The 26,685-nt window shown below is 43.1% G+C and overlaps 2 protein-coding genes and 1 pseudogene across 2 annotated transcripts in view; all 3 read left to right on the top strand.

Moving 5' to 3' along the window:
• Positions 1-16,044, top strand: part of LOC115382173 (NLR family CARD domain-containing protein 3-like) — a 61,434-nt pseudogene extending 45,390 nt beyond the window's left edge.
• Positions 1-26,685, top strand: part of LOC115382176 (NACHT, LRR and PYD domains-containing protein 3-like) — a 1,518,151-nt gene that overhangs the window by 342,608 nt on the left and 1,148,858 nt on the right. The window lies entirely within an intron of this gene.
• LOC115382198 (NACHT, LRR and PYD domains-containing protein 3-like) overlaps positions 1-26,685 on the top strand; it is a gene marked incomplete at its 3' end in the record, with an annotated part of 406,576 nt that overhangs the window by 295,539 nt on the left and 84,352 nt on the right. The window lies entirely within an intron of this gene.

Below are 26,685 nucleotides of genomic sequence, written 5' to 3' on the forward strand. Positions count from 1 at the left end.
ATTTGTTTTTTGGAATATAAACCGCAGGCCACTGGTTAGGCAGTACACCCGTCCTAAGTCTGTACTGTTCTGGACAGCTGTGTGTCAGGTCGATGATTAAATACCCGTGAGGGTCCTTTGTAGCATCGTCAAAACTCGCCCGGAAAAAGGTTTTTGTGATGGAAAGATCTGATGAGCTAATGTTTTCATCTGAAGCTTGTCACGCGGGTTCTTGAATAAGACAAAATAGTTTGAATTAAGACTGATTGTACGTGAGTATTTACCTTGATGAAACACATTTTGTGTCAGCATGAATACGGACATCTGTTTATGGTGTCTGTACTGAGTAAAAATCCGCACCACATCAGGATGATCTGAAGCCTCTAAAATCACATCATCTCATACCACCAGATGTTGCTTATCAGGAGGAAACAGGGTCTCATCTTCGAATGATTCAGGCAGTCCTTTCACAAACGTTATGTTTTTATTGGTCTTCTGCAGCTCAGCATACAAAGGTTGAAATGAAGTATAAATCCACACAATATTATCCGGTTTTCGGTCCATTGCATGTTCATGATCTTGCAAAACACTTTTTACAAAAAATGATTTCCCAGAGCCGCTCGGAACTACGATTAAACATGAAAAAGGCGTACAAAATCAAGGATCAAAATCAATTTCCTCAATTGCGGTAAAGTCTGACATTTCATTAAAAAAAAAAAATCATCAACAACAGCAACGAGATCAGGTTATTTACTAATAACCGAACGGTACCAAAGTGCCATCCTGGGAGAGCTTACGTTTGTCGTAAACGATGCGAAGCTTTTTCGTGAATGAAGAATTTTTCAGCAGAAACCCCCTTTTGTCTCTGGTGATGTTTTGCTGAGGAATGTCAATCGAATCACTCCTTTGGAATCTGAGATAGCCCTCCACCAGCTCCCTCACACTGTCAAAGCTGACTTTGTCAGAAAAGTCTCGAGTCTGAGTAATCCCTTTCACTTTCATCACCACCTTTTTAGCATTTTTTGTCTGATACGCATAAGTCTTGGGACCTGCCGCCACAAATTCAGAAATGGTGTCACCCGAGAGCTCATCCGTTAAATCCCCCAGATAATTACCCAGCTCAAGAGGCGTGTCACCGTCCTTCAGGGGGTAAATTATGCTGTCAGTGTCAGTATAGAGCACCTTCTCCTGCAATCTCTCCAGATAACTGTAAAGCTTCAAGCGTCCGTAAGCTGTGGTGAAAGCAGCGACAAATACGTTATTGGTTCTCCCGGGTGGAACAACACACCTCTCGTTGTAATTCCACTGAACCAAAGCAGCGTCGTTGTTAAGAAAAGAAGAGTACTTAATCTGATATTTTCCTGAAAACAGATAACTGAAGAACTGTGCAGGATCAGACACGATCGAGGTCTGTGTTAGATTAGGCCTCACTGCCATCTTTCCCCAGAAGCAGTTCAGAGCCAGTTTGCAGACAGAGCGAAGCGCCGGGTTAAACCGGATTCTGTCCGCATCGAGCTGAATGCCTTGTTCCAGTTTGTACTGCTGTATGTATCTGTCCCTGCTTTCCTGATCCACCGCATCTGCCGGGTAGCCTGACGCTTCCTGTTTCCCCTTCAGAAAAGTGTGCACGTATCCTACAAAAACAGAGTCGCTACGCTCGCTAAAGTGCCAAACTTCGATGATTTTTGCAACTTTGTACCCGAGCTCCAGAGCTTTGTTGAATTCAGGAGTGACCCACACCCCTGTCAATGCACGGGCGTTTTCATCATGATCGCATAAGGTCATCTGGTTATTTATCTCAGCACAGGTGCGACAGAGAGTGAACAACAGTTTACCTCTGGAAGATTTGTAAGGTAACACCGGGTGAAAGAGACCTCGCGGGGGGTTGACGACGGCTCGATTTAACCCAAAGTAGTTTTGAGGGTCATCAAAATCTTTATGAATTATTGTGGGATGGCCTAAAGGATAAGCGCAACTGCTGTTTACGTACGGATATAATGTAGTTACATCCACGTGTACCGCAGCCGCAGCGCACTCGTACGGCCTCTGTACAGAGCCTGTCTGGGGGAGAGAGGTCCGGGAGGGTCAAATTCCTTCAGAAACTCGCCTACTCGCAGATCTGATTTTTTCATCTCCAGCCACTCGTGTTCCCAGATCACACAGGTCTGTAGACCACAGACAGATCTCAGCCGGTGTAATTTTTCCTCTGAAGCTGTGTACAGCTCTTCAAAGGGCTTCCCAGTCAGAGGGCATGTTTCATGCGGCTGAAAACAAATCGGACAGCCGTGGAAAAAACAACCCTGGAACTCAAAAACCCATTCCACATCATCGATCTTTGCAAACCCGTCAACAAAGTAAGGACCTATTTGCTTTTCGCCTCTGTTTAGAGCATGCTGAATGAAAACAGCCCGGCTGTGTGACACATATTCCAACCACTGAATAGAAGCGTGAGAGTAACTTTTGACCTGACGACGGTAATCATCAGGAGGAGGAATAGCGAGTGTGCGAGGACGTAGAAAGTTTGTGAGAAAAACTTTCATACAGGCTGAAGATATAGTTATCCGACTGAACGGGTCAACTTTTGTCTCAACAGAAACTGATTTCTGAATCTAACGCACCCTTCAAAGAGAATCTGGACATCGTTTTTGCAGTAAAACAAAGCTTCCTTCTCAAAGTTAAATACACCTCGAGAGACCGAATCATACCACTCCTGAAATTTCATCTGTTCGGGGCGCGAAATACACTCAAAACCATATTCAGTAGGTGGGGGGTACGGTCCCGTGTATTTCAGACTCCCTGCAGAGCTGAACTTGTGAGGGAAAAAGCCTTTCGACTGATCCTCGAACCCCATTGCTTTCGGCATATCAGAGAGACGCATGCTGAGGAAAGAGAGAGAGTCGATGAATTTTAGGTTATAGTCCGACTCACTGAGCTTCAGAATTTTACCACCCATCATAATAAGAGAGGGTTCAATACCTAATTTAACCATAGTGTTAACAATCAGGTAGCTATCGAATCCTTTCGAATTATGCACAATGAAGACTGAGTCTTTGTAGCGAGGTTTTCTGAAATGAGCGATGAATTTCTCCACGCAGTCAAGACCGTAAGCATACCATTCAACACCGCTCAAGGTTTTTGTACAGACCAGATACGGTCTATGCACACCTGTCTGATCAACAAATGTCTCAAAGTCATAAAAAATCAACTTCTCCGAGTGTTTCTCATCAACCTTTAAAGGCTGCATGTAACAGAGGTGACAATCCTGATTACCTGCGGTTTCTGACTCATCTGCAAGGGTCTCTATACAGGTTTTACAGCGTCTCTTTATACACACATGCTCTCTGTTCTCCCCGGTCAATCTTTTCTTGTATGTAAAGTTACATTTAAGACATTTCTTGTAAATATCACAGTTACTAGCATACGTCTCACCGCGGTTTCTCTCTCTCGGTTCGTTATGCTTGTCGAAACACTCTGACGAACGACAGGTTCTGTTACAAAGATCACAGGTCACAGGCCTCCACACCCTCTGTTTACAGTCAGGGTCATTACAAACAGGACAGTAAATGCCACAGCTGTGTGTATGAGGGTTATGGTATCCTTGAAAACAGAAACTGCATACATATCAGACACCAAGGAACCCTTTGAGGTTTTTAATCCCCGAGAAGTGATTTTCAGCTTAGTACAAGACAATTGGATGAGATCAGTCACTGAAAGCTGTCTCAAATTTCGAGAGGGCTCTATTTTCACGATTTCTTATGAATATGACTATTTTCCGTTGTAAGAGCTCCTCAAATTTAGGGACGTCAGTGAAGGAAACTTCAGTCTGACTGGTCAAACCTGCCTGTTGCTGTAACCATCTTCCCCTTTCTTCTGCCTGCGAATCATTTAATTTGGGATCTGTTAAATGTGTCAGACAAATGGAGAAACAGAGCTTGTCGGTCCTATTGTAGACGATGTAGAGGTGACGCCTCTTACGCTGTAACACCTCATGTTCAAGAGTGCATTCTAATTTTCTTTTAACTCCACCTCGTGGATCACGTACAACCTGAATAATGAATTCCAGTCCAGCGTCAGCGGCAACATCTGTATTTGACTGAACCATTTGCTCAAGTAAATTTTGAAATGTGGAGAGAATGTTGTCACCATGCTGGTCAACAGTGAAAGAAATGTGCTCTCGCACATTCTCACCGACAATTTCCAATTGAACCAGGTCATTACGGTTAGATTCCGACCTGGTTCTCTCTGAGGATGTTCGATGACGCTCATAACATTCTCGTAAAACTCTGCTAGATCTGGTACATTCTGTGTATTTGGAAGGTTTAATGTCTGTCTTATCTCTACATTATTAAATCGATCACGTAAAATTCTTGATGCTGAAGCATCATTTTGCAAACCTGAATTGGAGCAAGATGGTTCTGAGTGGGGTAGACTAGGAGGAGGAAGAGGAGGAGGAGGAGGAGGAAGAGGAGGAGGAGGAGGAGGAAGAGGAGGAGGAGGGGGAGGAAGAGGAGGAGGAGGGGGAGGACAAGGAGGAGGAGGAAGAGGAGGAGGAGGAGGTTCATGACTGACACTGGGGTGTGATGCTGACGAATCAGAATGGTAACCAGACCCAGATTGAAACACACTCGGTGATAAATTCACATCGTTTATTATGAATGATTCAGGATCTCGAACTAAGCACTCTAACAGGACGTCTAAGTCTAAAATGCGAGCCATGTTTTTTTGTTTTTTTATTTTCTGAAATCACACTGCTCGGGGATATTCAATCATTTATTTTGGAATGTCATGCTTTACTGCTTCAGGGTGTTTTTTTTTTTGTTTTGTTTTTTTTTTTTTAACAGGACAAGGCTTGCTCTAAGCGCTCATCCATGAGCCGTTGCAGATCACCGTGCTGAAGATATGCTATCCCACCGCGCATGAAGCTCCAGTTCAGAACGTCGGCAGCAACTGCTTTGGCCTTCCGAAGCGACGTGTCGAAAGCAGCATTTCTAACGATGCTGAGAAGAGTCCTGTCTTCTCCCAAGTCCGTATCTCGAACACAAAAATCTAAAAAAACAACAAACAAACAAAAAAAAAATGAGGATAGAGGAAAAAGTCATGTATAGGATATATATTTTCCAATTATGTACAGAACACTTAGTGAGAACAAAATAAAGTACTTACCATTCACATAGTGGATGTCCGCACCATCCTGATGTGGTGGTGGTGGTACCTCAGCCGGGTCTATAAATGAAAAGAAAAAAAATGAATACATACATACATGCTATAAATATAAACTTTTTTTCTCCACATCTCAATCATAAAACCTACCCCTCAGATCATCGTCAGTCTCGCTGTCATGTCCAGGATCTGCCTCAGGCTCCGACACAGTTTCTGGGTCGTCATCAACGATCGGTGGAGATGGTGTTCTTGGAACGAGAGGTGAAAAAATAAACAAATAAATAAAATTAATAAAGGGATCATTTAAGACTGAGTAAATAAATAAACAAGGAATATAGAAAGAAAAAAATACATGCCTCTGAGCTCCTGGATTGTAGTAGGAGGATCGGTCTGCGTAGGCCCTTAAAATACAGGAATAATTTAAGACAAGGTTACATACATGTATGACATTATTATTTTATCCCAACATCAATATTTAATAATAATAATAATAATAATAATAATAATAATAATAATAATAATAATAAAGTTTAGTTCGAACATCAAAAAAACAAGTATATATAAGAACAGAAAAAGAAAAAGAAAACCAAAAGGTTACACGTACAATTGTACATTAGATTTTCATACAGTTGTTCGAAAAGGAGTGGGTTAGAAGTGAGACTTTATAGAGGCCCACCCCTTTCACTACAATCATTATATGCATATGCCGATCATACATACACTTTGTGAACAGTGGTTACATTACTTCATATATCAGTTTTAGACAACCACTTTTATGAGTATCATAATTTCTTTCCGGAACACAGTCTATTGAGAAATGTTTGTTTCAGTCTCGTATCCTGAAAAGACACTGGCTTTGTAAGTAGTTTTGAAATGTTGAATGGATCCACAGTGTTTAAGTTCCTCATTCAAGTTATTCCGCAGCCTCACTCCGCAAATGGACAAACAAAAACTTCTTCTCGTGGTTCGCAACATCAGAGTTTTGAAATTCGATATTCCCCTTAGTTTATAGCCCTTCTCTTGTTGAAAAAAAGATCTCTGGATATTTGCAGGTACACATTTTTTTTTAACTTTGAACATGAATATTGCTGTATTGTAATTTATTAAATCCTCTAATTTTAGTAAGTGCGATTTTATAAAAAGAGGATTAGTATGCTCTCTATAACCTACCCTGTGTACTATCCTAATAGCTATCTTTTGGAGAATAATAAGTGGTTTAATTGTGCTTGTATAATTATTTCCCTAGATTTCTAAACAATAGGACAAGTGAGGTAGGACTAGTGCACAATATAATATACGTAGGGATTTATAATCAAGTACATATTTAACTTTATTCAGTACTGCAATACTCTTAGATATTTTTGTTTGAACATATTTAATATGTGACTTCCAGTTCAATTTGTTATCAATCAACACCCCCAAAAATTTAAACTCATCAACCTTTTCAATCATTTCCTGATCGATAATGAGTGTTTGCTTTGTGATCTTTTGGCGGTTGCTGAAAATCATATATTTAGTCTTACTTAAATTGAGTGATAATTTGTTACAGTCAAACCATACTTTCAGTTGGTGCATTTCAGCTTGTCAAGTAACATGTCTATATGTCCATCTGAGCAAAAAATGTTTGTGTCATCTGCGAACAACACTAGTTTCAGCACCGAAGAAACTTTAGACATGTCATTGATGTATAGAATAAACAGTTTAGGGCCAAGCACTGACCCCTGGGGGACACCGCAGGTTATGTTTAAGCAATCTGAAGTAGTATTGCCCATATTGACAAATTGCTTGCGATTGCTAAACCCTTTAAGCTCGAGGCCATTTTTGCCTAAAAGTTCAACTAAAGACGTACCCAAAGTAAACTGAATGCTGTCCTTGAACTGTTTGGAGTACATGCATGGTTGGGGTCTCATTTGAAAGCTGGCAACCTGTATTTTCACCCAGTACAGTCAGAATTACTCTAGGTGCTACTGGCACAGATTTATTTATGTTGCAGGACACTGAATTAGGATGAATTTCATTCTCGCCTGCATTTTTTCCCTCATAAAACACCTGGAAATAAGTGTGGCAGCACTGTGAGAGCTTGAAAACACAATTTTGCTAAAGCCTGGGGTCTTACATAGTTCAGGTCAAAATGTCAGAGCAGTACTACAAGAAATGAGTGTTTCACACATGTATTTGTACTGCTATGCCCCGGCGGGGTCAATTTTGGACATCCTCTGTATACCCTCTGGATGCCCTCTGTACAATGGTATATGTTGGTTTTTGGCCCGTTTTTACATTATTTTCACTCCAAAAACTCATAAAGTACTCAAAACATCACTTCAGATAGGCTTCAGTGTGGGATAAGGCACTCAGAATGAGAGGAGCAGGGATAGACAGCAGGTGCATCCCTCAGCAGATGTCTGAGAAGTCACAATTGGCTACCAGCCCTGTCAGTCAAACGTTTCTACCGATGTGATTGGCTCAGAATACGTTGATTACGAGTGATGACGACCGATGACGTTCATCAGTTTCGGCAGCGGTTAGCTGATTAGCCATCGGAGGGAGGGATAAGTCACTTGATTGGTTGAAATATGACGAATAAGCAACGGAAACCGATCAGTCGCCATATTGGATATCCTCAGTGCGAGTGAGAGCGGTCTGGATGTTTTTATCTGATAAAAATATGGATTATTATCGGACACGCACGTGGCGCGTCTCTCCACGTGCGCGCGCGGTGGCGCGTCTAATTCTGGATTATTTGCTTATTTCAAGACATGTTTTGGACAAAAGGCTATACTTTCTATCTTTGCCTGGATGCATACGGTTGTACTGTGGCAGTTTTTGCTGGATGATCTGGATTATGGATCAGTTATGAGCCTCCAAAGGTGAGTTGCGCTGTTTACTTAATTTGCTGTATGTTGGACAAATGTGTTTATATTACCCGCTGTGGTAATCACATCTGAAAGTGGTTTATACCAGCAGATTCAGGAGAATATCAGCTTTCTAACGGTACATAGTGTGTCTGTGGAATATGCAAAATGCGTCTGGATAATTGATAAATGCATCGGGAGAAGTTGACGCCGGTCTGAGCTTAAGGGGTTAAATAACTTTTAACCCATTCCAGTGCCACTCCCCTAATCCCATACCTCTCCAGTTTATCAACCAAAATCTGATGATTGATGGTATCAAATGCTTTTTTGAGATCTATGAACAGCCCAATTGCATATTTTTTATTGTCCATTGCATTACTGATTTCTTCCATTGCTTCAGTTATTGCGAGGGAAGTAGATCGATTTTTCCTAAACCCGTATTGGCTGTTAGTGAGGAGGCTGTGTTTATCTATACATTTTTCCAGTCTACTGTCAAATATTTTTCGAAAATCTTTGAAAATTGTGATAACAAAGCGACAGCCCTATAATTTGTAAATTGGTGTTCATCCCCACTTTTGTACAGTGGTATAACTTTTGCAATTTTCATTGAATTTAGGAAAGTGCCAGATTTAAATGATAGGTTGCAGAGGTATGTGAGAGGCTTTGAAATGCTCAATATAACATCTTTGACAATTGCCATGTGAATTCCATTACAGTCTTGAGATTTTTTCCTTTTGCTTTTCAATACAATATTGACCAGTTCATTCTCTTCAACATCAAAAAGAAACATATAGTCAACATTGCGTTCTATTAAATTTTTACAGTTTCCACAATCTGTATCAGATTTTATGTTTTCTGCAAGATTTGGACCAACAAAGAATTCATTAAAGTGGTTAGCAATAGTTTTTGCTAAAATCTTATCAGTGTACTCAAATGTACAACCAGATATGAATCAGATCAGGTAAACCTACCCTGGGAACAGCGAGCTCTTAATGCAGAATTGGAAGTCCCCGGAGTGTCTTCTCGATTCGGAGGAAAAACTGAAAATTTTAATAAAACAGAGCTAGTGAGACCTCCATAATGTCTTGAGATCTCTGAAGATTTGAAAAAAAAAAAAAAAAATTACCCCTGGTACGGAGAGAGGATAACTCTTTTAGAGAATCCGTGATAATTGACCTATTTCTTGTCAGATTCTGACGGGCAGTGTTTGAAGGTCCTGCGACTTCACTGGCCGTTGAGGTCAGATTCCGAGTCTGATTTTCGAGCCTGTCCAGCTCATCTGTCAATCATAAAAAACAAAACAAAACCAACCTCGTTAGATCCCATAGACGATTATTCTCAATTAAATACAGGATTGATTTAGCAATTTACCAAAATCATCTCGGGTCAGGTTAAAGTCTTCTTCTTCTTCTTCTTTAACTTAAAAAAAAAAAAAAAGTTAAACAGATGTAAAATCTTTTATCTGTTTAAAAAATGAAATCCATTTTGTTTGATCAAATAACATGAAATTTAAAAAACTATGCTGCTTACATCGAGAATGGGTTGCTGGTTCTGTGGATGATGATGATTCACCGAAGAAATTAATCTTGTCTAGAAAAATATATTAAAATGCACTTTGTTTTCTTGCTCTCACACTTTTTCAAAGAGAAAATAATTTTCCAGTCAATTCATCCTACCGGCCATCTTGCGGTGTGGGGTGTTTGGTTTTTTTTTTCTCAAGAAGTGAATCTCTTCTTCTCTCTCCTTCCTCGCTCTGCCTGTTGCATGCTGAAGTGACCGATTGTCACTTATATCCGAGCTAGCTAGCTACTAATTTTGCATTTGTTTTTGATGGTTTTTATGACTTTTGATCCTTCCAATAAGATCACAGGATCGGCATGAGGTGTTAGAGAGAGGTTGGGTCATAGAGGAAGGGAATATTCTTTCTGAGGGGAAGTGCAGTAGGGTGTGAAGAGAAGCCCAAAGATTCTTTAAACCATTTTTCTTTCCTAATTAATTAAACACAAGAACACTAACCATAGCATTTTCAGAGTTCATCAAATCTTTTTTCTTTTTTTTTCTTCTTCTTGATCTGATAGCTGTTTTTTTTTGTTTTTTTTTTAACTCTTGTTGTTTTTAAACTCACCCACATTTGATCAGACTCGTACGAATTAAAATTAGACCGGATTTACTCTTTGTGAGAAACTGATCACGGATCAAACAATACAAGATAGAAGAAAGATAGACTTTATTGTCTGTCCATGGTGGTGATAGAAATTCTTCTTTGATTGAATCCACCGATAAAATATATTTACACAAACATTCTAAGACGCATGCTCACGGGTATAGAGATGTTGAGAGAACAGTAGCTGGTAAAATAAATATGTAGAGCTCTCTGTCTTATTTTATGGGCCTGTGGTACTTTGTAACGTCTTCCTGAATGTGACTGTTGAAATAGTGGAAAAAGAAAAAATAGAAGACGAGAGCTTAAAGATCTTATTTTTATCCTTCAGACACAGGTATCATAGTTTGTTTCTGAGAAAAGTTTTGACCTGCTCACAATCAATTTTCTTCTAAGAATAGCATATAAATATTGTATCTGAACTATACAAACTCTTTTTTTTTTAATTTCTATCAGAGTGACCCTGTTCATAAGACAACTTCCTATGCTGTTCCCACAATCGACTCTCAGACATCCCCTGTTCGTATGCTATCTGATAAAAGCTTTGAAGTAGACCTGTTGAACTAAATTACCCCCGTTTTTTATGATCCCTTCTTTTTCTTCCTTACATTCTCCTCTACGTTCTTCACCTACGGAGGATGCCTGACTTCCTCAGATCAGAAACCACCCCACTCCCATCCTCCCACCCATATATCTCGCATGGATGTGACTTCCTTCTACTTCCTTAAATCAAGCACACCATATGCATCTCTGTATGGTGAGGTCTTGTTTTCTATCCAGAATCTGCAGCTGTAGCCAGCTTCAAACACTCACACCCTTACAGTACGGTCGTAAATGATCAAACAGACAGACAGACGGAGGGGGAAGACTTCAACAGTATTTTTATTATTCGAGGCATAGTTTAGTCAGAAATACTTCTACAAGAGTGAAATCAATCGCTACTGACTAGTAATAATACGGCTTTATCATCACCAACACATTACGCAGAATAGAACAATCCAAATTCATCTGCAAAGCAGAATGAAGTCTGTCCACTTCATCCAAAGGACTGAGACCGAGCCCACATTGGATGGAATGTGAGACGGCATCGACAAACAGCATGTACAAAGATATTATGTGGTACTTAGTTGTAGAAAGAGAATCTTTAGACAGTTCGTGTCTAATTTTCTCAAATAAAGAGGACAGACTGGATTCGGAAGCACTCGTTATAGTGTGTTGCACCATAACCCACCATGCTGCATCTCCCCGACACGACCGGACTTGAGCATGAATTTTTTCCATGCGTTGAATTTCAGCATCAGTAATCATACTGTATGCGCAACCCAGGACTCTCTTACAGATAACATTGGTTAGAAGTCTCTTCAACTGAGAAATAACATCATCTCGCTCTATAGTTTGACTTAACAAATTCCCCATCTTTCCTCCTCCTTCTTCTTTTCTTCTTCTTCTTCTTCTTCTTCTTGTTTTTCACTCACTCTTCCAGCAGTCACTCACAGCAGAGAGTTGATCAATGGTCACGGACTGTCCGACATCAGAGTCGTAAAAGTCGCAGATCAGCTCTGCCACTCTCCGAACAGATTTGAGCTCAAAGAGCAGGGTTTCCACGATCGCTCTGATTCTCTCCTCGTCGGAACGGATTTTCCTGAGAATCAACAGCTTTTGTATGGATGGGATCAGCTTGGGTGTGAAAAGTCTGGCCATCAAGCGACTGTAATGCTCCGAAAAATAGCCATCTGTCTCAACATCAAGACACGGATGATGCTTCTGACTGGGGTGACTGGTTCTGCACCCGTAACAGGTCTCCTTCTGGTATCTGCCTATCACCAGGTTCAGCAGGTGAAGCAAACCCAGTTTCACTGTACCGATCAGACCGGCTGAGATCCAGCCGTCAACATCATCCTCTCCAGATTCTCCAGCACTTGGCGATGCAGGCGCTGCACCTCCCCCGGGTTTCACCAAGACCGGGGCAGCCTCCTCCTCCTCCCCCTCCTCCACTTTCACAGGAGTGGCCTTGTCCGCCTGCACCAGACTGCGCTCATGAAGAGTTTCAAAATCACAATTGCAGGCCAGTTCCTTGTTGTTGAAGCCGGTTGTCGGGTGAGAGCAGGGAGACAACGAAGATGATGATGATGAAACAGCTTCCTCAAGGCTGAGGGCATGACTGTCGCACATCAGCTCATCCTCGTTCAGGACAGAGGATGGTCCGTATGCAGAAATATTCGGATCCTGAGAGCATGATAACAAAGATGGAGAGAACGCTTGAAAGTCTTCTTGTTCTTCTTCCTGGCTGAGGGTTTCAGAAAATAAAGGCAGAGAGTCCTCACTCAGCAGATCAGGGTACCCCGGATGAGGACGCTTGAAGCCGGCAGAAAATCTCCTATTGCTGTACTTCTGCATTGCTGAAGTCGAGAGAGAGCTCCTTTTTATATGTCGAGGAAGAAAAAAATATCAGATGTACTGACGCCACAACTTCTCCCACCTCTCAATAAATAGTCCTCGATGGCATGTACAAGACAGAAGGCGTGGTTTAAAACGTAAGTGTTCTTCTCACGTTAACCATGTCTCTCCAATCATGTGAGTTGTGAAACAGAGTGGTTATTTTTCCACCATTTTCTTTCATCTTCTCTGCCATTGCATCAAATGGTAAGTCCAGAATCTTTCTGTAAACTCCACACTCGCTGTTAAAGGTTTCCAAAACAAAACTATCTGTCGGCTGTTCGTCGTTTGCCGATTGCATGCTCGCACGGAAAAACCACCGACCGCACGCCACTGTTTTAGTCTGCCATACAGCACAGAATCTCATCTTTCGCTGATCAATTTGTGAATCAGGAGACTGTGTTAAGCGGACACAGTCTCCTGAATCTTCATCCCTCGTGCACCAGCTGTGATTCCTGTCAAGCAGCATCGTCAGAACACCCCAATCGTTCGATGAGACAGCTGTCTGAGACGATAAAGGCCCAAATTTCTCATTCCCGTCCAACTGATAAAGACAGAGTTCACCAATGTCATATTTGAAGAAAAATCCCCAGCAACCTCCAACGCCGTATGAGGATAGACACCATTCCTCATGTAACAATTCTTCCGGGGGCATCTGAGTCCGGTAAAGGTATATAACGCTCTTTTCAGGCGTAGTGCCCAACATTGAAAATTCATTAAAAATCGTGACAGGAGTTTCGCTGATGAGAGATTCTGGCTGCGTCTTCATGACACGCTTCTCCACCATCTCTAAGTACAATATAAATTCACCCCCCTCTAACCGTCTGTCTTGCTCCTACTCATCCCTTCAGATGTGTCAACACCTAACCCGTCGTAAAAACTTCAAAAGACCTCAGAAGGAAGGAAGTTGGGGGAGGGGGGGAATGCGTGGTGGACAAACACTGGACAAATGGTGGACAAATGGCGAGGGGAGGGGTTTATTGGGGGGCCATAAATCTTTCAGTTTGACATATAATGTAGTAGAAAGTTTTTTGACAGGTTAGCAGGCTAACAACAGTTTAACTTCACTGTGAGTTCAGGTGTGTTTCATACCTGTAGATGTTTCTCCAGGTTTGATGAGTTCCTGGATGTTGAGAGCATTTTCACAGCTGGGAGGCAGAATTTACATCGTACAGGGAAGTTCCGGGCCTCTTCTGACTTAAATACAAAATGTCGACGTTTCCAGCCAAAGAATGAGTTTCTCTCTCTGGGAGCAGCCATGACTCCAGCAGCAGGTGGTAAAATCCATGGCAACACGGTTAAACATATCAGTAGAGCAGGAGGCTGGTCCAAGATATGGGTCAATGCGGCGTCTATCACTTATATGTCTATAGCATCTATTGTTTATTGATCTATGGTGTGGCGGTTTGTGCCGTAAAGTGCTGTGAAGTGCTAGAAAGTGTCACAATGTTTTATACGGTGCAGATATCTGTTGTAATGCTGGTATATTCAGTCTGATTATCAAAGGTAATCCCGCTCAGTAATCCGTATTTTTATCAGATACACCTGCAATGAGATTACATATTTTCTATGTGTACTGTAATGGATTACAGTTACATTTTTTTAATTCTGATTGCGTAACATGTAATCCGTCACTCCCTAACCCTGATGACAACTCATCAGTTGAGGTGTTTGGACCGGACACGCACCACATCCAGTGTGAGCCCACCTTCAAACATTGATCTGTATCCAAATGAGAGAAAATCAATATAAGACCCTCCATTTATACAAGTAATACCATGACTCCATCACTAAGATTGAGAACCATCCAATTGGAAATGGATTGTGGGACATGCATTCACTGTTTCTGGGAGTGTTGTGAGAAGGAGGGGAGAGAGAGAGACAGACAGACAGGAAGAGAGGAAGGAGGGAGGGAGAGAAGTCAGACGTCTCTTTGTCTCTCTCTCCCTCCACAGTTGACTTGTATGATGATCTTCATGTAGAAACATGGGACTTGTCTCACTCAGTCGAACAGTTCCACAGATGGTGGACTCAGAGCATTTTCAGCCTCTTTCTGTGTCCCCAGAGACAAACTGAGGAGCTCTGCTTCATGTTCAGCAGCAGTTAGGACTCATGTTGGAGAGAAAACCCTTCTGACTGTCTTTCTCCCTGCAGGGTGGACCATGGTGGACAGCAGAGGCTCAAACCTGATCTGAGGAAGTGTAAGTTGGACTCATCACTGTCCGTTTGTCTTTCAATCAAAGCTTTGGATTCATTCAAACATTACTGACAAGAGAAGCCTGACAAAAAGTGTGCTCATCAAACTTTCTCTCCATCAACATGTCAGGAAGTCCACAAACAACAAATCCATCACATGTGTCACATCAGGACTGAACTCTTTTTCTCTCCATCAGATTTCTCTCAACTTCAACTGGATGAAAACTCAATGCACAGAAACCTCAAACTGTCCAACAACAACAGGAAGGTGACACGTGTGAAGGAAGAGCAGCCGTATCCTCATCATCCTCACAGATTTGATGACTGTCCTCAGCTGCTGTGTAGAAATGACCTGAGTGATCGATGTTACTGGGAGGTTGAGTGGAGCGGAGATGTTGAAATATCAGTGAGTTACAGAGGAATCAGAAGGAAAGGAGAGAGTGAAGAGTGTTTGTTTGGAGGGAATCATCAGTCCTGGAGTTTGAGCTGCTCTAGTGGAGGCTACTATATCAGGTACAAAAACAAAAGAACATACATCTCCTCCCCCTCCTCCTCCCGCTCCCCCCTCAGGTCCTCCTTCTCCTCCTCCATCTCCTCGTACTCCTCCCGCTCCCCCCTCATGTCCTCCTTCTCCTCCTCCATCTCCTCGTCCTCCTACCGCTCCCCCCTTGTGTCCTTCTCCCTCTCCTCCTCCTCCTCCTCCTCCTCCTCCTCCATGGGTAGAGTAGGAGTGTATGTGGACTGTCCTGCTGGCTCTCTGTCCTTCTTCAGAGTCTGCTCTGACTCTCTGATCCACCTCTACACCTTCAACACCACATTCACTCAGCCTCTGACTGCTGGATTTGGATTCAGGTGTTTTAGGTCCTCAGTGAGTCTTTGTTGTCTGTAGGAAGGATGGGCTCTGTCTCTGACAGAAGGGAGAAGGACGGGCCTATCACAAGGTGGGAGGGGTCTAACAAAATGTGGGAGGGGCATATCAGAAGGTAGGAGGAGTTTAGCTCCACTAAAGATGTGATTTCATCTTTGTTCCATCTCATGTTTGTTGTCGATTGTTGTGGTGTTTCTTTAAATGTTCAATCATAAAGTAATAAAGGTAAATCAATGACAAGTCAAACACTCTTTCTCACTTTACTTGTGGTGCTGAATTGTATTTTTTGAGGCAACAAGTTGCTATGAGATGACTTTGAGAATGTCCACAAGGGGGTGCCACAGGGGTCAATATTGGGACTCCTGTTGTTCATTATGTACATCAATGATCTCGGGCAAAATGTGTCTGATTCCAATATTCATCTATACGCTGATGACACTATTATTTACTGTTGTGGATCAACAGCTGCCAAAGCCATTGGGTGCCTACAGAAAGCTTTTGATGTGGTTCAGCACACTTCTGTCACTAAAACTCGTCCTAAATGCTGACAAGACCAAGCTCATGTTCTTCTCAAAAGCTAAGAAGAAGGAGGCCTCCGCTCCTGCACTATTCCAACAGTGTCCACTCTTGAAGGAAATGTTATAGAGCTGGTTCATATGTACAAATACCTTGGTATCTGGCTTGATGACACTCTCACTTTTAAACCCCATATCGATAACATGGCAAAGAAACTCCAACGGAAACTGTTTTTTTTTTTCTTTAGGAATAAGTTCTGCTTTTCTTTTAATGTGAAAAAAGGCTCGTCACTGCAACTTTATCAGTTTTAGATTATGGAGATTTGTTTTATAAGGATGCAACCGCTCAATGTCTTCGCAGGATAGACAGTCATCATTTACCATACTTCTCTAAGATTAATAACAAACTGAAAAGCCAAGACTCATCACTGTGACTTGTATTCTCGTGTGGGATGGCCTTCTTTGTCCACTTTGACGCTGGTACAATTTCATCTACAAGGCCCTGCTCAGTCTGTTGCCCTCCTACATCAGCGACTTAATAACTCAGAGAAGTGTTGACTCTCAATATCTGTGCTCAAATGATTATTTGTTGCTTTATCTTCCATTTGTCTGCACAAAACTCGGAAAAAGAGCTTTTGCGTACTCTGCTCCCCACAATTGGAACAAATTGCAAAAGAACTTTAAATTGACTGAACTCTTCCCTTGAGCTCTTTTAAAACAAGATTGAGACAACTCAAGTCAGCATCTTTTATGTGTCCCTGGTTTTCTTTTTTCCCCAATTGTAATTTATTATACTGTGTATTTATTGTAATTTATAACTCTGTAACTCCCAGGACTCCCTTCAAAAACAGGTTTTTAATCTCAACAGGACTTTCCTGGTTAAATAAAGGTTGAATAAAACAAATGCAAAAAATATCAAGATGTAATTACTAATGAGGAGCACAGTTAATTGTCAAAACCAACAGTAGTTACTGATGGCTAACAAAAAGCAATAACTCAAAAAGACTCCAACAGAGCCAATGACAAGCTTTATTATTGTATGTCATATACAAAAACATGCGCTTCTACAAATATTACAAAAATTTCAGGGCTGTTACATGGTCTAACTATATACATATATATTACATCCGGTTGTTGCTCACTGTCCATGTCACTACACTATTGATGGGTGTGACGAACAAGCCGTTCGTCACGTGGGAAATGCACTGCACTTTGCACACAGACACTTTCTCTCATTCACTTTGCACTTTGTAATGCACACAGCACTTTAAAGAAAGCTGATTTGCACACAAAGGAATTTGCACAACAATTGTCTTTTTAAATTATTTATTTATTTATTGGAACCTGTTTGTCTGTGGGTCTGGTCGGGCGTGGCGGCAGACCTGCAAGACAAACAAATGACAAATCAAAATTGGAATGTGCAATATATGTGCCTGGTTTTAATTGGCTTTCTTTAGGTGGTGGCATGCATGCAGTGAGTGTGGAGAAGGTGTTGGGTGTGTGAATGTGGTGAAGTGTGTGTGCGATTTTAACTCACCTTTCTGCTCTTATGTCCAGGAGTGGTGTCCGGCCAAAAGATTCCCCGGGGGACGGACACCACTAAAATAGTTCTGGGCTGGACCAAGAGTGGAAATGGGTGGGGGTGGTTTCACAGATTTTAGATATGGTTGAGGATTTCATGTATTTATTTGGGGTACTTAGTTTGGTTTATTGTTTAGTTGGGATGTGCGAGTACCGATACCAGGTATCAGTATCGGGCCGATACTGGCCTTATTTCAAAGTATCGTGTACTCGTGAAGGCTACCGATGCCAGCTGCCGATACTCACGGCAAGAAAACCCCATGCGTAGTAAGCCCTCCTCACCAGCAGATGGCGGTAGTGCAACCAAATGAGATGCAAGCTGCCGACAAACATGAAAGAGGAAGAAGCTCCTCTCTGGGAGTCGCTGACAGGCGCAGGGCTGCACTGCAGCTCGCTGACTTCTCCATTAGGCCTTTTCCAGACCTGCCAACCTGTACGCATTTTGCATAGCAGGTACGCAATTTGGCATCAAAATACGCTGGTACGTTCCGCCTCATTAATCTACGCAAAAAGCTGCAGACGTCTGTGAGCGCTGTTATAAATGTGGACCGTGGACGTTCTCATGTCTGACAACATGATGCAGCAGCAGGGCTCTGAAGTGTCTCGCATTTCGGTGTGTTGTCAGCAGTCACGGCACATATTGTATTTGTCATGCTGAAAAAAATACCGGTAAATTAGGCTGGTGCGCCGCAGCTCTGGAACCGGGAGGAAACACGTGCTACCCTCGTAGTGCTGCGACGAGTCATTCAAGTGAACGACGAGAGCCGGTTCACAGCTGTCTGAGAGCCGTTCCTTTGTGCAAATTGTCCACGCTTCCTTCACGTGTCTCCTGAGTGTCTCCTGAGTCCAGCTGTCACTGCTGTTTTTGTGTGAGCGAAAGAGTTTCACTTTTCCGCAGCAGCTCCAGTCACCTGAACGCAGCAGCTAGCTAGCGGAGGAGAAGTGTCCAGAACCCCAAGAGGTGTTTTGGAAGAACTGATTCCCTATTAACTGGCGACTGGGTTTCTTTCACGTCCCTTGTTGCTGATAGATGTTAAAAACCAGACAAAAAGCCGTTGCCGACCTTTTAGGAGTCTGATTTCAACATCTGCGGCTACTAGCAGCAGCAGCAGGAAGTGCTAAAGGAAGTCAGTCAGCAGTTAGCAAGGAAACCAGTTAATTTGAAACACCGTATTGACGGCTTTATAAAGGTTTTAGTAATGGAGCACGCGCACACACGCGCGCACACATGCACACACACAAAGCATAACATGCTCAGTTAAAGGACACGTAGCAGCATTTTGAACCTGTTTTCTGGGTACAACGTGCAAGGTCAGCTGCAATGTATTATGTATCAGAAAAAACATCTGTTAAATATTTGTCATTAAACAAAAACAAATCAAAGAACCACATGAAAACTGACAGCGAAAATTAATTCAGTTTTAGAGAGAAGTTTATGAGAAATGTGGAAATTTAACCACATCATGACAGCAGGGTGTTTAAGAACAAACACACCGTGGTGATTTCCTCACTTCAATGTATTTAATGGAACAACAGTAAGAGCAGTGGTGGAGACAGAACAACATTATCCCTATCTTCTGTAATTAGAACGTAGAACCTTCGGCTACACTCTAAACATCAGTCACCAGAAAGATTAAAATCCTCCATCAGATCACAGAAGTATTGAAATAAGTCCGCCACACAGAAGTTCAGCACAAACTGCTGCTGCTGAAATGTGTCCAGCGGCAGCGTGACGGAGGAACCAGGAGGAACCAGGAGGAACCAGGAGGAACCAGGCAGCAGGAGATCTGCAGCTCAGTCCTGAAGATCATCTAGAAAGAGAAACACAGACATCATCATATATTTACTGAATTGGTTTAACCACGACTTGACTGACACTGGCATACTGGTTAGCAGCTAAGCTAACGGTAACACGTTCAATATAGAGCAATAAAACATCTGATATTTACCTTCTTTCTTAAACGCCTTCGCTGGTGGGATGAAGTGGGCGTCGTTAACAGCTGGATGATGATTTGATAGCTCGCCATGAAAAATAGAGAGCCAGAAAAACTTTGTGGGAGTCCTCCATTGTTGTGGTGAGCAGCCTGCGTCCACAGTGACGTACTGACGTTCTGCAGTGACGCTGTGACGTAGCTCCACCTCCGCCTCCGTGGCTCCCCGGTCGAAAAGCAAAGCCTGTGTTCAGGAGGCCCGGGGCTAGCACCGGTTTGGCCCTGGCCCCGATTTAGCCTTGGAACGAGTTTGGTCGAAAAGGGGTACATGAGTCACATCCAGAGCAGAGACAACAGGATGAATCCAGAACGGCTGCTCGTCTCACCAAAACTCAGCGGGCGTGGAAATTCTTTTATATAAGTGAAAACGAGCCGAGCTTTGCAGAATGCTAACTCTGCTATGCTAAAATTGCTAAAGGAGGTGCGCGATGTTGTTCATTTACCACTAGTAATGTGTTGAAACACCTCAGGGCGAAGCTTGTGGATGAGAGTCTGACGCTGTTGTGCTGGAAAAAAAGAAAACTCCGGCAGCAACTCGACGGCAAACTCTGCAGAAGACCGAGAAACTGAAGAGCAGAGATCCGAGAGCAGCACAAATAACACGAGCAACTCTTTAAACCCGGGGGTTGTTCTATCTTTGACTTTAGTTCATAAAAAAATCATTAAAATTAGTACATTTAAAAACCTTAGTTTATGTAAAGTGTAAAACTCAGAGAAAACTGTTTTATCTTGCACTTAATTTCATTTAAAAACCGTTAAAATAATTTCATTTTAAAAAGTGTATAACTGACAGTTGTTTGTTTACGTCTTGTAATCCAGTTCCTTTTAAAAAAACTTAAAATTCAGAGAAATTGTTTTGTCTTCCACTTAATTTCATCTAAATAAGTGTAAACTCAGAGTTGTTTGTTTTATTTTTCACACTATTATTTTGGACTTAACCCTCCTATCATGTTCCGGGTCAAACTGACCCGTTTCAAAGTTTGAAGATCTAGGAAAAGTATTTAAAATTATTTTTTCAGGATGAAACTTCTTCTGCTTGCGTTAATTAGTGTGATCAACATATAAAATGAAAATGGGTCATTTCACATATTTCACATATTTGCAACCACATGTTTATATGGCAGAGATACTGTTCGGGTCAATTTGACCCGGCAGTCAAACTGGATGTAAAAGGGTGTTAGAAATGTCAGAATATTTGGTTTGGGGGGCTGCTGGCTCAGGGGGGTGCATACCTGTCTGCGGCGGGGGGGTGGGGGGGTGGGGGCGGCAGTTGTGGGTGGCGGGGGGTTCTGGATGTGGGGTTCGGTGTTCCCTTGCCTTCCGGGGGTGTCTCCCACAGGATGTGACAGTTGGATGACGCGGGAATGTGAGTGTGTTTGGGGTAGGATGGACTGTGTGTGTGTGTGTGTGTGTGTGTGTGTGTGTGTGCGCGTGTGTGTGTGTGTGTGTGTGTCTGTGTGTCTGTGTGTGTGTGTGTGTGTGTGTGTGTGTGTGTGTGCGTGTGCGTGCGCGTGCTTGTTAGCGTGTGCGTGAGAGGGTGTGAGTGTGTTGGAATGTGAGTGTGTGTGTGTGTGCGTTTGGTTTAGGGATGAGTGGTTGTGTGTGTGCGTGTGTGCATGTGTGTGTGTCAGTATGAGTGAGTGGGTATGAGTGTTGGGTTGGGGCGGGGGGGGGTGAGGCGGGAGAGGGGTGGGCCGGGCGGGGGACGGGCGGGGGGGTGGGTTCCGGGTGGGGGTCGTGGGGTGGGGGGTGGGGTGGGGTGGGTTGGGGGGGGGGGTGGGGGAGTGGGGGGGGGGGGGTTGTGGGGGGGGGGTGATGCCCTGGATCTCGGGGTGCGTGGCCGGAGCGCTGGGGGGTGTACTGGCCCGGGGTGGGTCGCCGCCCGTGTGGGCTGGTTCTCCCGGGTGGGTCATAGCCCTTCGCCTAGGTGGGGGGTTGGCTCCTGGGCTCTTGGGCCTTGGGCTCTCGGCCCTGCCCGCCCCGGGCGTCCGGCGCCCGGGGTGGACCGGCTCCTGCCGGTCATGGCTCCGCGGGGCCCGGGCCCCGGGACTGCCGGGGTCCCCGGCCGGGGCTTTCCTCTGCCCCGTTTCTGGACTGGAGCGTGGGCGTCTGCCTGGGGGGGCGGCTTGGATCCGGGCTCTGTGATGTCCGCCGGCTGTCTGGGCTCTGAGGGCCTCTCTGGCCTGCTTCTGGCCTTCTCAGAGGTCAGAGGTCATATATGCATGATCACTATCACCATCACTGTCACCATCATATTCACATGATCACGTTGATCTTTAATCACTCTTTACATACTGGGTTACCTTGTCTTCTTGTGGTGGTTAGACTAATGGTGATCTGTAGCAGACCTCTCTTGATGCACGCCCCTAGTTTACTACTAGTTACGACTAGCTATATTCAAAAAAAAAAAAAAAAAAAAAATACGGTTTGTGGTGTCCTTGCATTTCCCTCCTCCCCTACACCTCCTTTTATTTTTGTGGCCTGGTCTGTTCACTAATATGGTTTGGAAAAAAAGGGGGGAAAAAAAAAAAAAAAATGTATGTATGGTTCTGTAATTTTCTGTGTTGGTTGTCGGCTCTGTTTTGGTGTTGTCTAGATTGGGGGTTTGGGATTGTTCTAGGTTGCGTGTGGTGCGTCGACAACACTGTTTTGTATTGTGACTTTGTACATAGGTTGTGCCCCCCCCCCCCTTCCGTTCTCCCTCTCTTTATCTTTCTCTCTTTCTGTCCCTGCTCTCTGAGCGTTTCCGTCCCGGTCCTGTCCGGTAGCCATGCCGGATGCCAGCTTTAAATAAAGGCAGCAGCAGGAGGAGACTCAGTCTCATCCTGCTGCTAATATTAAAATCTGTTCGGATAGTAAAAGGCTACAATCATACAATATTGCACGCCCCAGCTACCGAACAGGACAAGGGAAAAAAAAAAAAAAAAAAAAAAAAAAAAAGAAATGTCAGAATATTTCTTTATTTGCATTGAAACTGTGAAACATACTTCAACACACACACACACACACACACACACACACACACACACACACGTTTTGACTTTTGACAAGAACTATTTATGTTCTCGCAGGAAAACTATCTTGAGCTAAATTCTGATTGTAATGATTCTGAGTTTGAACCACATGAGGGGATTTATATTCCCATTCCCCCAAGCAAGACATTTATGTAAAAAAAAAATGGTGCAATACAGTGGTGCTCATCCCCAAATATGCATCAGGCAGACCTGTCTGCAGGAATCATAAAGAGTGCCAGGGCCTGCTACTATGGCAGTGACTCGTGTGACAGACATCAGGTCAGCTTTTGAGCTGGTCATGCCTAATTCAGTGCAGAAAATCATTCTGGATCTGGATTAATCTAGGACTGAGGTGTGTTTTTGGGGAAAAGTGGAAGGAGTTGGACTAAATACATTCAGGAGAGTATCTGGGGCTCGTCATCCTGGCTGGGGTCTGTAGGTCAAAGGATGAATCGACAGCCAGTCTGTGGGATGCAGAGACAGACAGGGCCAGATTTTGAGCCACAGAGTCTCTGGAGACTTTTCACATTTTCTCCAGAGTAAACCAATTTGATAATCCAAGGACAAGGGCTGGTAGACAGGAGAGACAGCCTGGGAGCTCTGAGGACAGTGTGGGAGAAGTGAGTAGAACCACCTCCACTACTCTATAACCCACACCCTCATGTCACAGTGGATGACAGGCTGATGGCATTCAGAGGTCACTGCCCATTTAGGCAATACATGCCTTCCAAAACAGCTAAATATGGGCGAAAAAACTGGGCAGCATGTAATGCAAACGCCATTGAACATGCAGGTTTACACTGGAAATCCAGTTGAAGGAGCCCCAAAGAAGAATCAGGGAACAATTCAAATGTTTCAATGTCATCTACAACTGTTGTTGTATTTGTTGGTCTTTCAAAAGCAGTGAAGTGGTGAAGCAATTAAAAAAAAATGTTTGAACATGTATTTTTTCAGAAAAAAAACGAGTGAATTATCCTAATTGAACCACTACCTGTGAGAGGTAAAGAACACCATTGCACTAAATATTGAGAGAATAGTGAGTAATGGAGTTAATAATGACAGACTAACAATGATTGTTAAGATTTTTTTGGTTTTGGACATCTTTTGGATAGTTAAACATGCACTGGGTCAAACTGACCCGGGAACATCATTGCTGTTCCTAAAAAATGAACCTAACAGGAGGGTTAAACATAGTGGCTGGGCTGCCTTTTTGTTAGAAATAAAATTCATTTTCAAAAATAGTCATTGCATTATTTTAAATTTTATGTATATAAAGTCTCAGTATGCAAGTATCGGTATCGGTGAGTACTGAAGATGAAGTACTCGTACTCGGTATCTGTGAAAAAAAGTGGTATCGGCAGTGGTGGGCCGTCAGGGCCTGCAAAGGCTTCTCTGCAGGCCTAAAAATTATCTGAATTACAGACTGATGTAAATTATATTTTGTCAATAAATAATTAATAAATGATTCCAAACGGTATGTTCCAGTTCCTTTCATAGTTTTCCCATGGTTGCGCTGCTTCCAGACATTTTTTTTTCATATTAAATCATTTAACCAATCAGATTTCAGGCATCATCTGTTGATAGGGTCAAAGAAATCTGCCTGAGGCCTTCGCTATCCGTTCCTGATGGCGCAGTGAAGTAAAGTGAAGCGTCAAACAGACAGTTGCTTCAACCAATCAGACAGTTGCTTCAACCAATCAGACAGTTGCTTCAACCAATCAGATTTCGAGTTGGCGACTCAGCGCCTTCTAGCTTCTAACAACAGCAGATCCAGGCCCTCTGATTTACATTCACCAAGAGATACAGTAGGGGGCGGTATGCACGTAAGTTGTTGGTCGCCGACCTCAATTATTCCAAAGAACAAGAAGAAGACCTGAAGAGAAATAAAACTTACGCCAGAAATCCCACAGGGCAGCTGGACTTTCAGCCCTGGCTTTATGGAACTGAAACGCACGGATAATCTATATGACAGAGCAGTTGAACTCTTTTTGAGGAAGGAAAGGAGGATGTATTTTGTTTTCAAATAATTGGGATTTTGGTGAGTAAAATGTTCCTCTTTTCCTAAATAATATTGCTGTTTTATTAAGTTGTTGATGCTCATTGTATGTGCACAGATGTAGTAGGAGAATTGTGCACTTCAGCAAAGGCATTTATTCTGGCTGCACAAGTATCTATCTGCTGTGCAACAACTCTTTATGTGCATATCTGCATATAAGATTTTTTTTGTAGACAAAATAGTTATTGAGAGGTGGATTGGTTCAGGTGGATCTGTTCTGAAGGCCTTATTGTGAAATGCACGGTCCGCCACTGGGTATCGGACATCCCTATTCTTTAGTATGGGTTTTCTTTTCTTTATGTTATTATTCTGAGTTTATAGTGGAGGATTTTAACATAGTTTTAGAGATCTAATATTATGTTTTACACCTCTTGGAGATTTTATGGTTTTACCCTGTTAAGCTGGGTGTACTTAAAGGCCCAAAGACACTCAGTAGAGAGAGACCGGGATTGTGGGGAAGCCTGACTCCAGAAATCCTCCAATGCACCTTTTTGCACTTTTTGGCACTTTGCACTTTATACTTTATTTTTGCACGAGAAAATAAAAAGAAGTGGACCACTCAACTTTGACTCATCCCTTGGTGCTCACTGTTCCTCCGCCGCTCACGCCACGCTGCTTACAATGGGCAATGGTTTGTCAGGGCACAGCACACAGTTGCACTCTTATCTAGCAGTGTGACTTCTTCACCTTCACATGGAAGAATCATGTGTATGGGTATGGTCCCTGAAATGATTGGATATTTCTGACATATTTCCAATGGCCCTTTCAACATGAATATTCAAGTGTGCCATTTTCCTAGTTTCCTCCACATCTCTGGGTGCTAACTGACAGCGGCCTTTTGTAAATGCAGGGAGTTTGACCTCCGCACACATCATACAACAACAGCAGCAACTCACAGAGGTCACATTCAGTCTGTGTGGCATCCTGACTGGTGCTGTGTGTGTCATCTTCTGTGACCAACTGACTGCTTCGTTCCTCAGCATCAGGTGTCACGGCCTCACTTTGTGGATATTGTCCAGGCTCCGACGTCCCCTCATTGGTCTGCAGCTCTCCAATCTCTGCATCCCGGTGGACTCCCGGTGGTCTCTGGTGCTTGCGGTGACAATTTCCGTAGCTGCTCCTGCCTATGTCGCCTTGCAAAGTGCGCTGCATTTGTTGGTGTGACCGATGTGTGTCCCAGATGTAGGGATGGTGCCCAGTCTGGGTCGGTCTCCATCATCTCATAGGCTTGTTGACCTGCAAACACATGTGAGATTTTATTGAGAGAGCTAGTAAACACTGGATGCTTGCATGACATTGCACACTGGAAAGTTAATCACACATGCTACCAGGACAGACTGTGAGTTACAAGGGCTGTAAATATAGACAGGTGCAGATGGTAAGGGTGTAACGAAAATTCGTGCCATGAAATTTCGTGAAATAAAAAAAATGACGAAATAAAAGTTAAAGACGCATGAAATAATTGCACGAAATAAAAAACACGAAAGGATCTCTACATTGTGTTCACAAAATGGAACTCATGTTTTCATTTGCTACACACAGTCGTATTTTACATACCATTCATTGAGCACACACAAGTAAGCTTTTGCTGCACACTACCAAGCATTTACAGCACATTGTAGTGCAAAACTGAAAACAGTACTGTAATGGTGCGTTCACACCGGACGCGTCGCAAGCGTCGTGAGCGGCGCTTTTCTATGCAAAGTCTATGGTGGACGAACGTCGTGGAGCGGCGGGCAGCAGGGCGGCGCGTCAGGAGCGTCATGAGCGTCGCTTTTCTAGCGTTTCGAGTGTCGACGCCCATGACGCTCGTCAACGGCGTCAGGAGCGTCGTGAGCGTCGCTTTTTGAGAGTAGGGAAAACTGAACTTTCGACG

Source organism: Salarias fasciatus, chromosome 23, assembly GCF_902148845.1.
Source record: "Salarias fasciatus chromosome 23, fSalaFa1.1, whole genome shotgun sequence".
NCBI lineage: Eukaryota > Metazoa > Chordata > Actinopteri > Blenniiformes > Blenniidae > Salarias > Salarias fasciatus.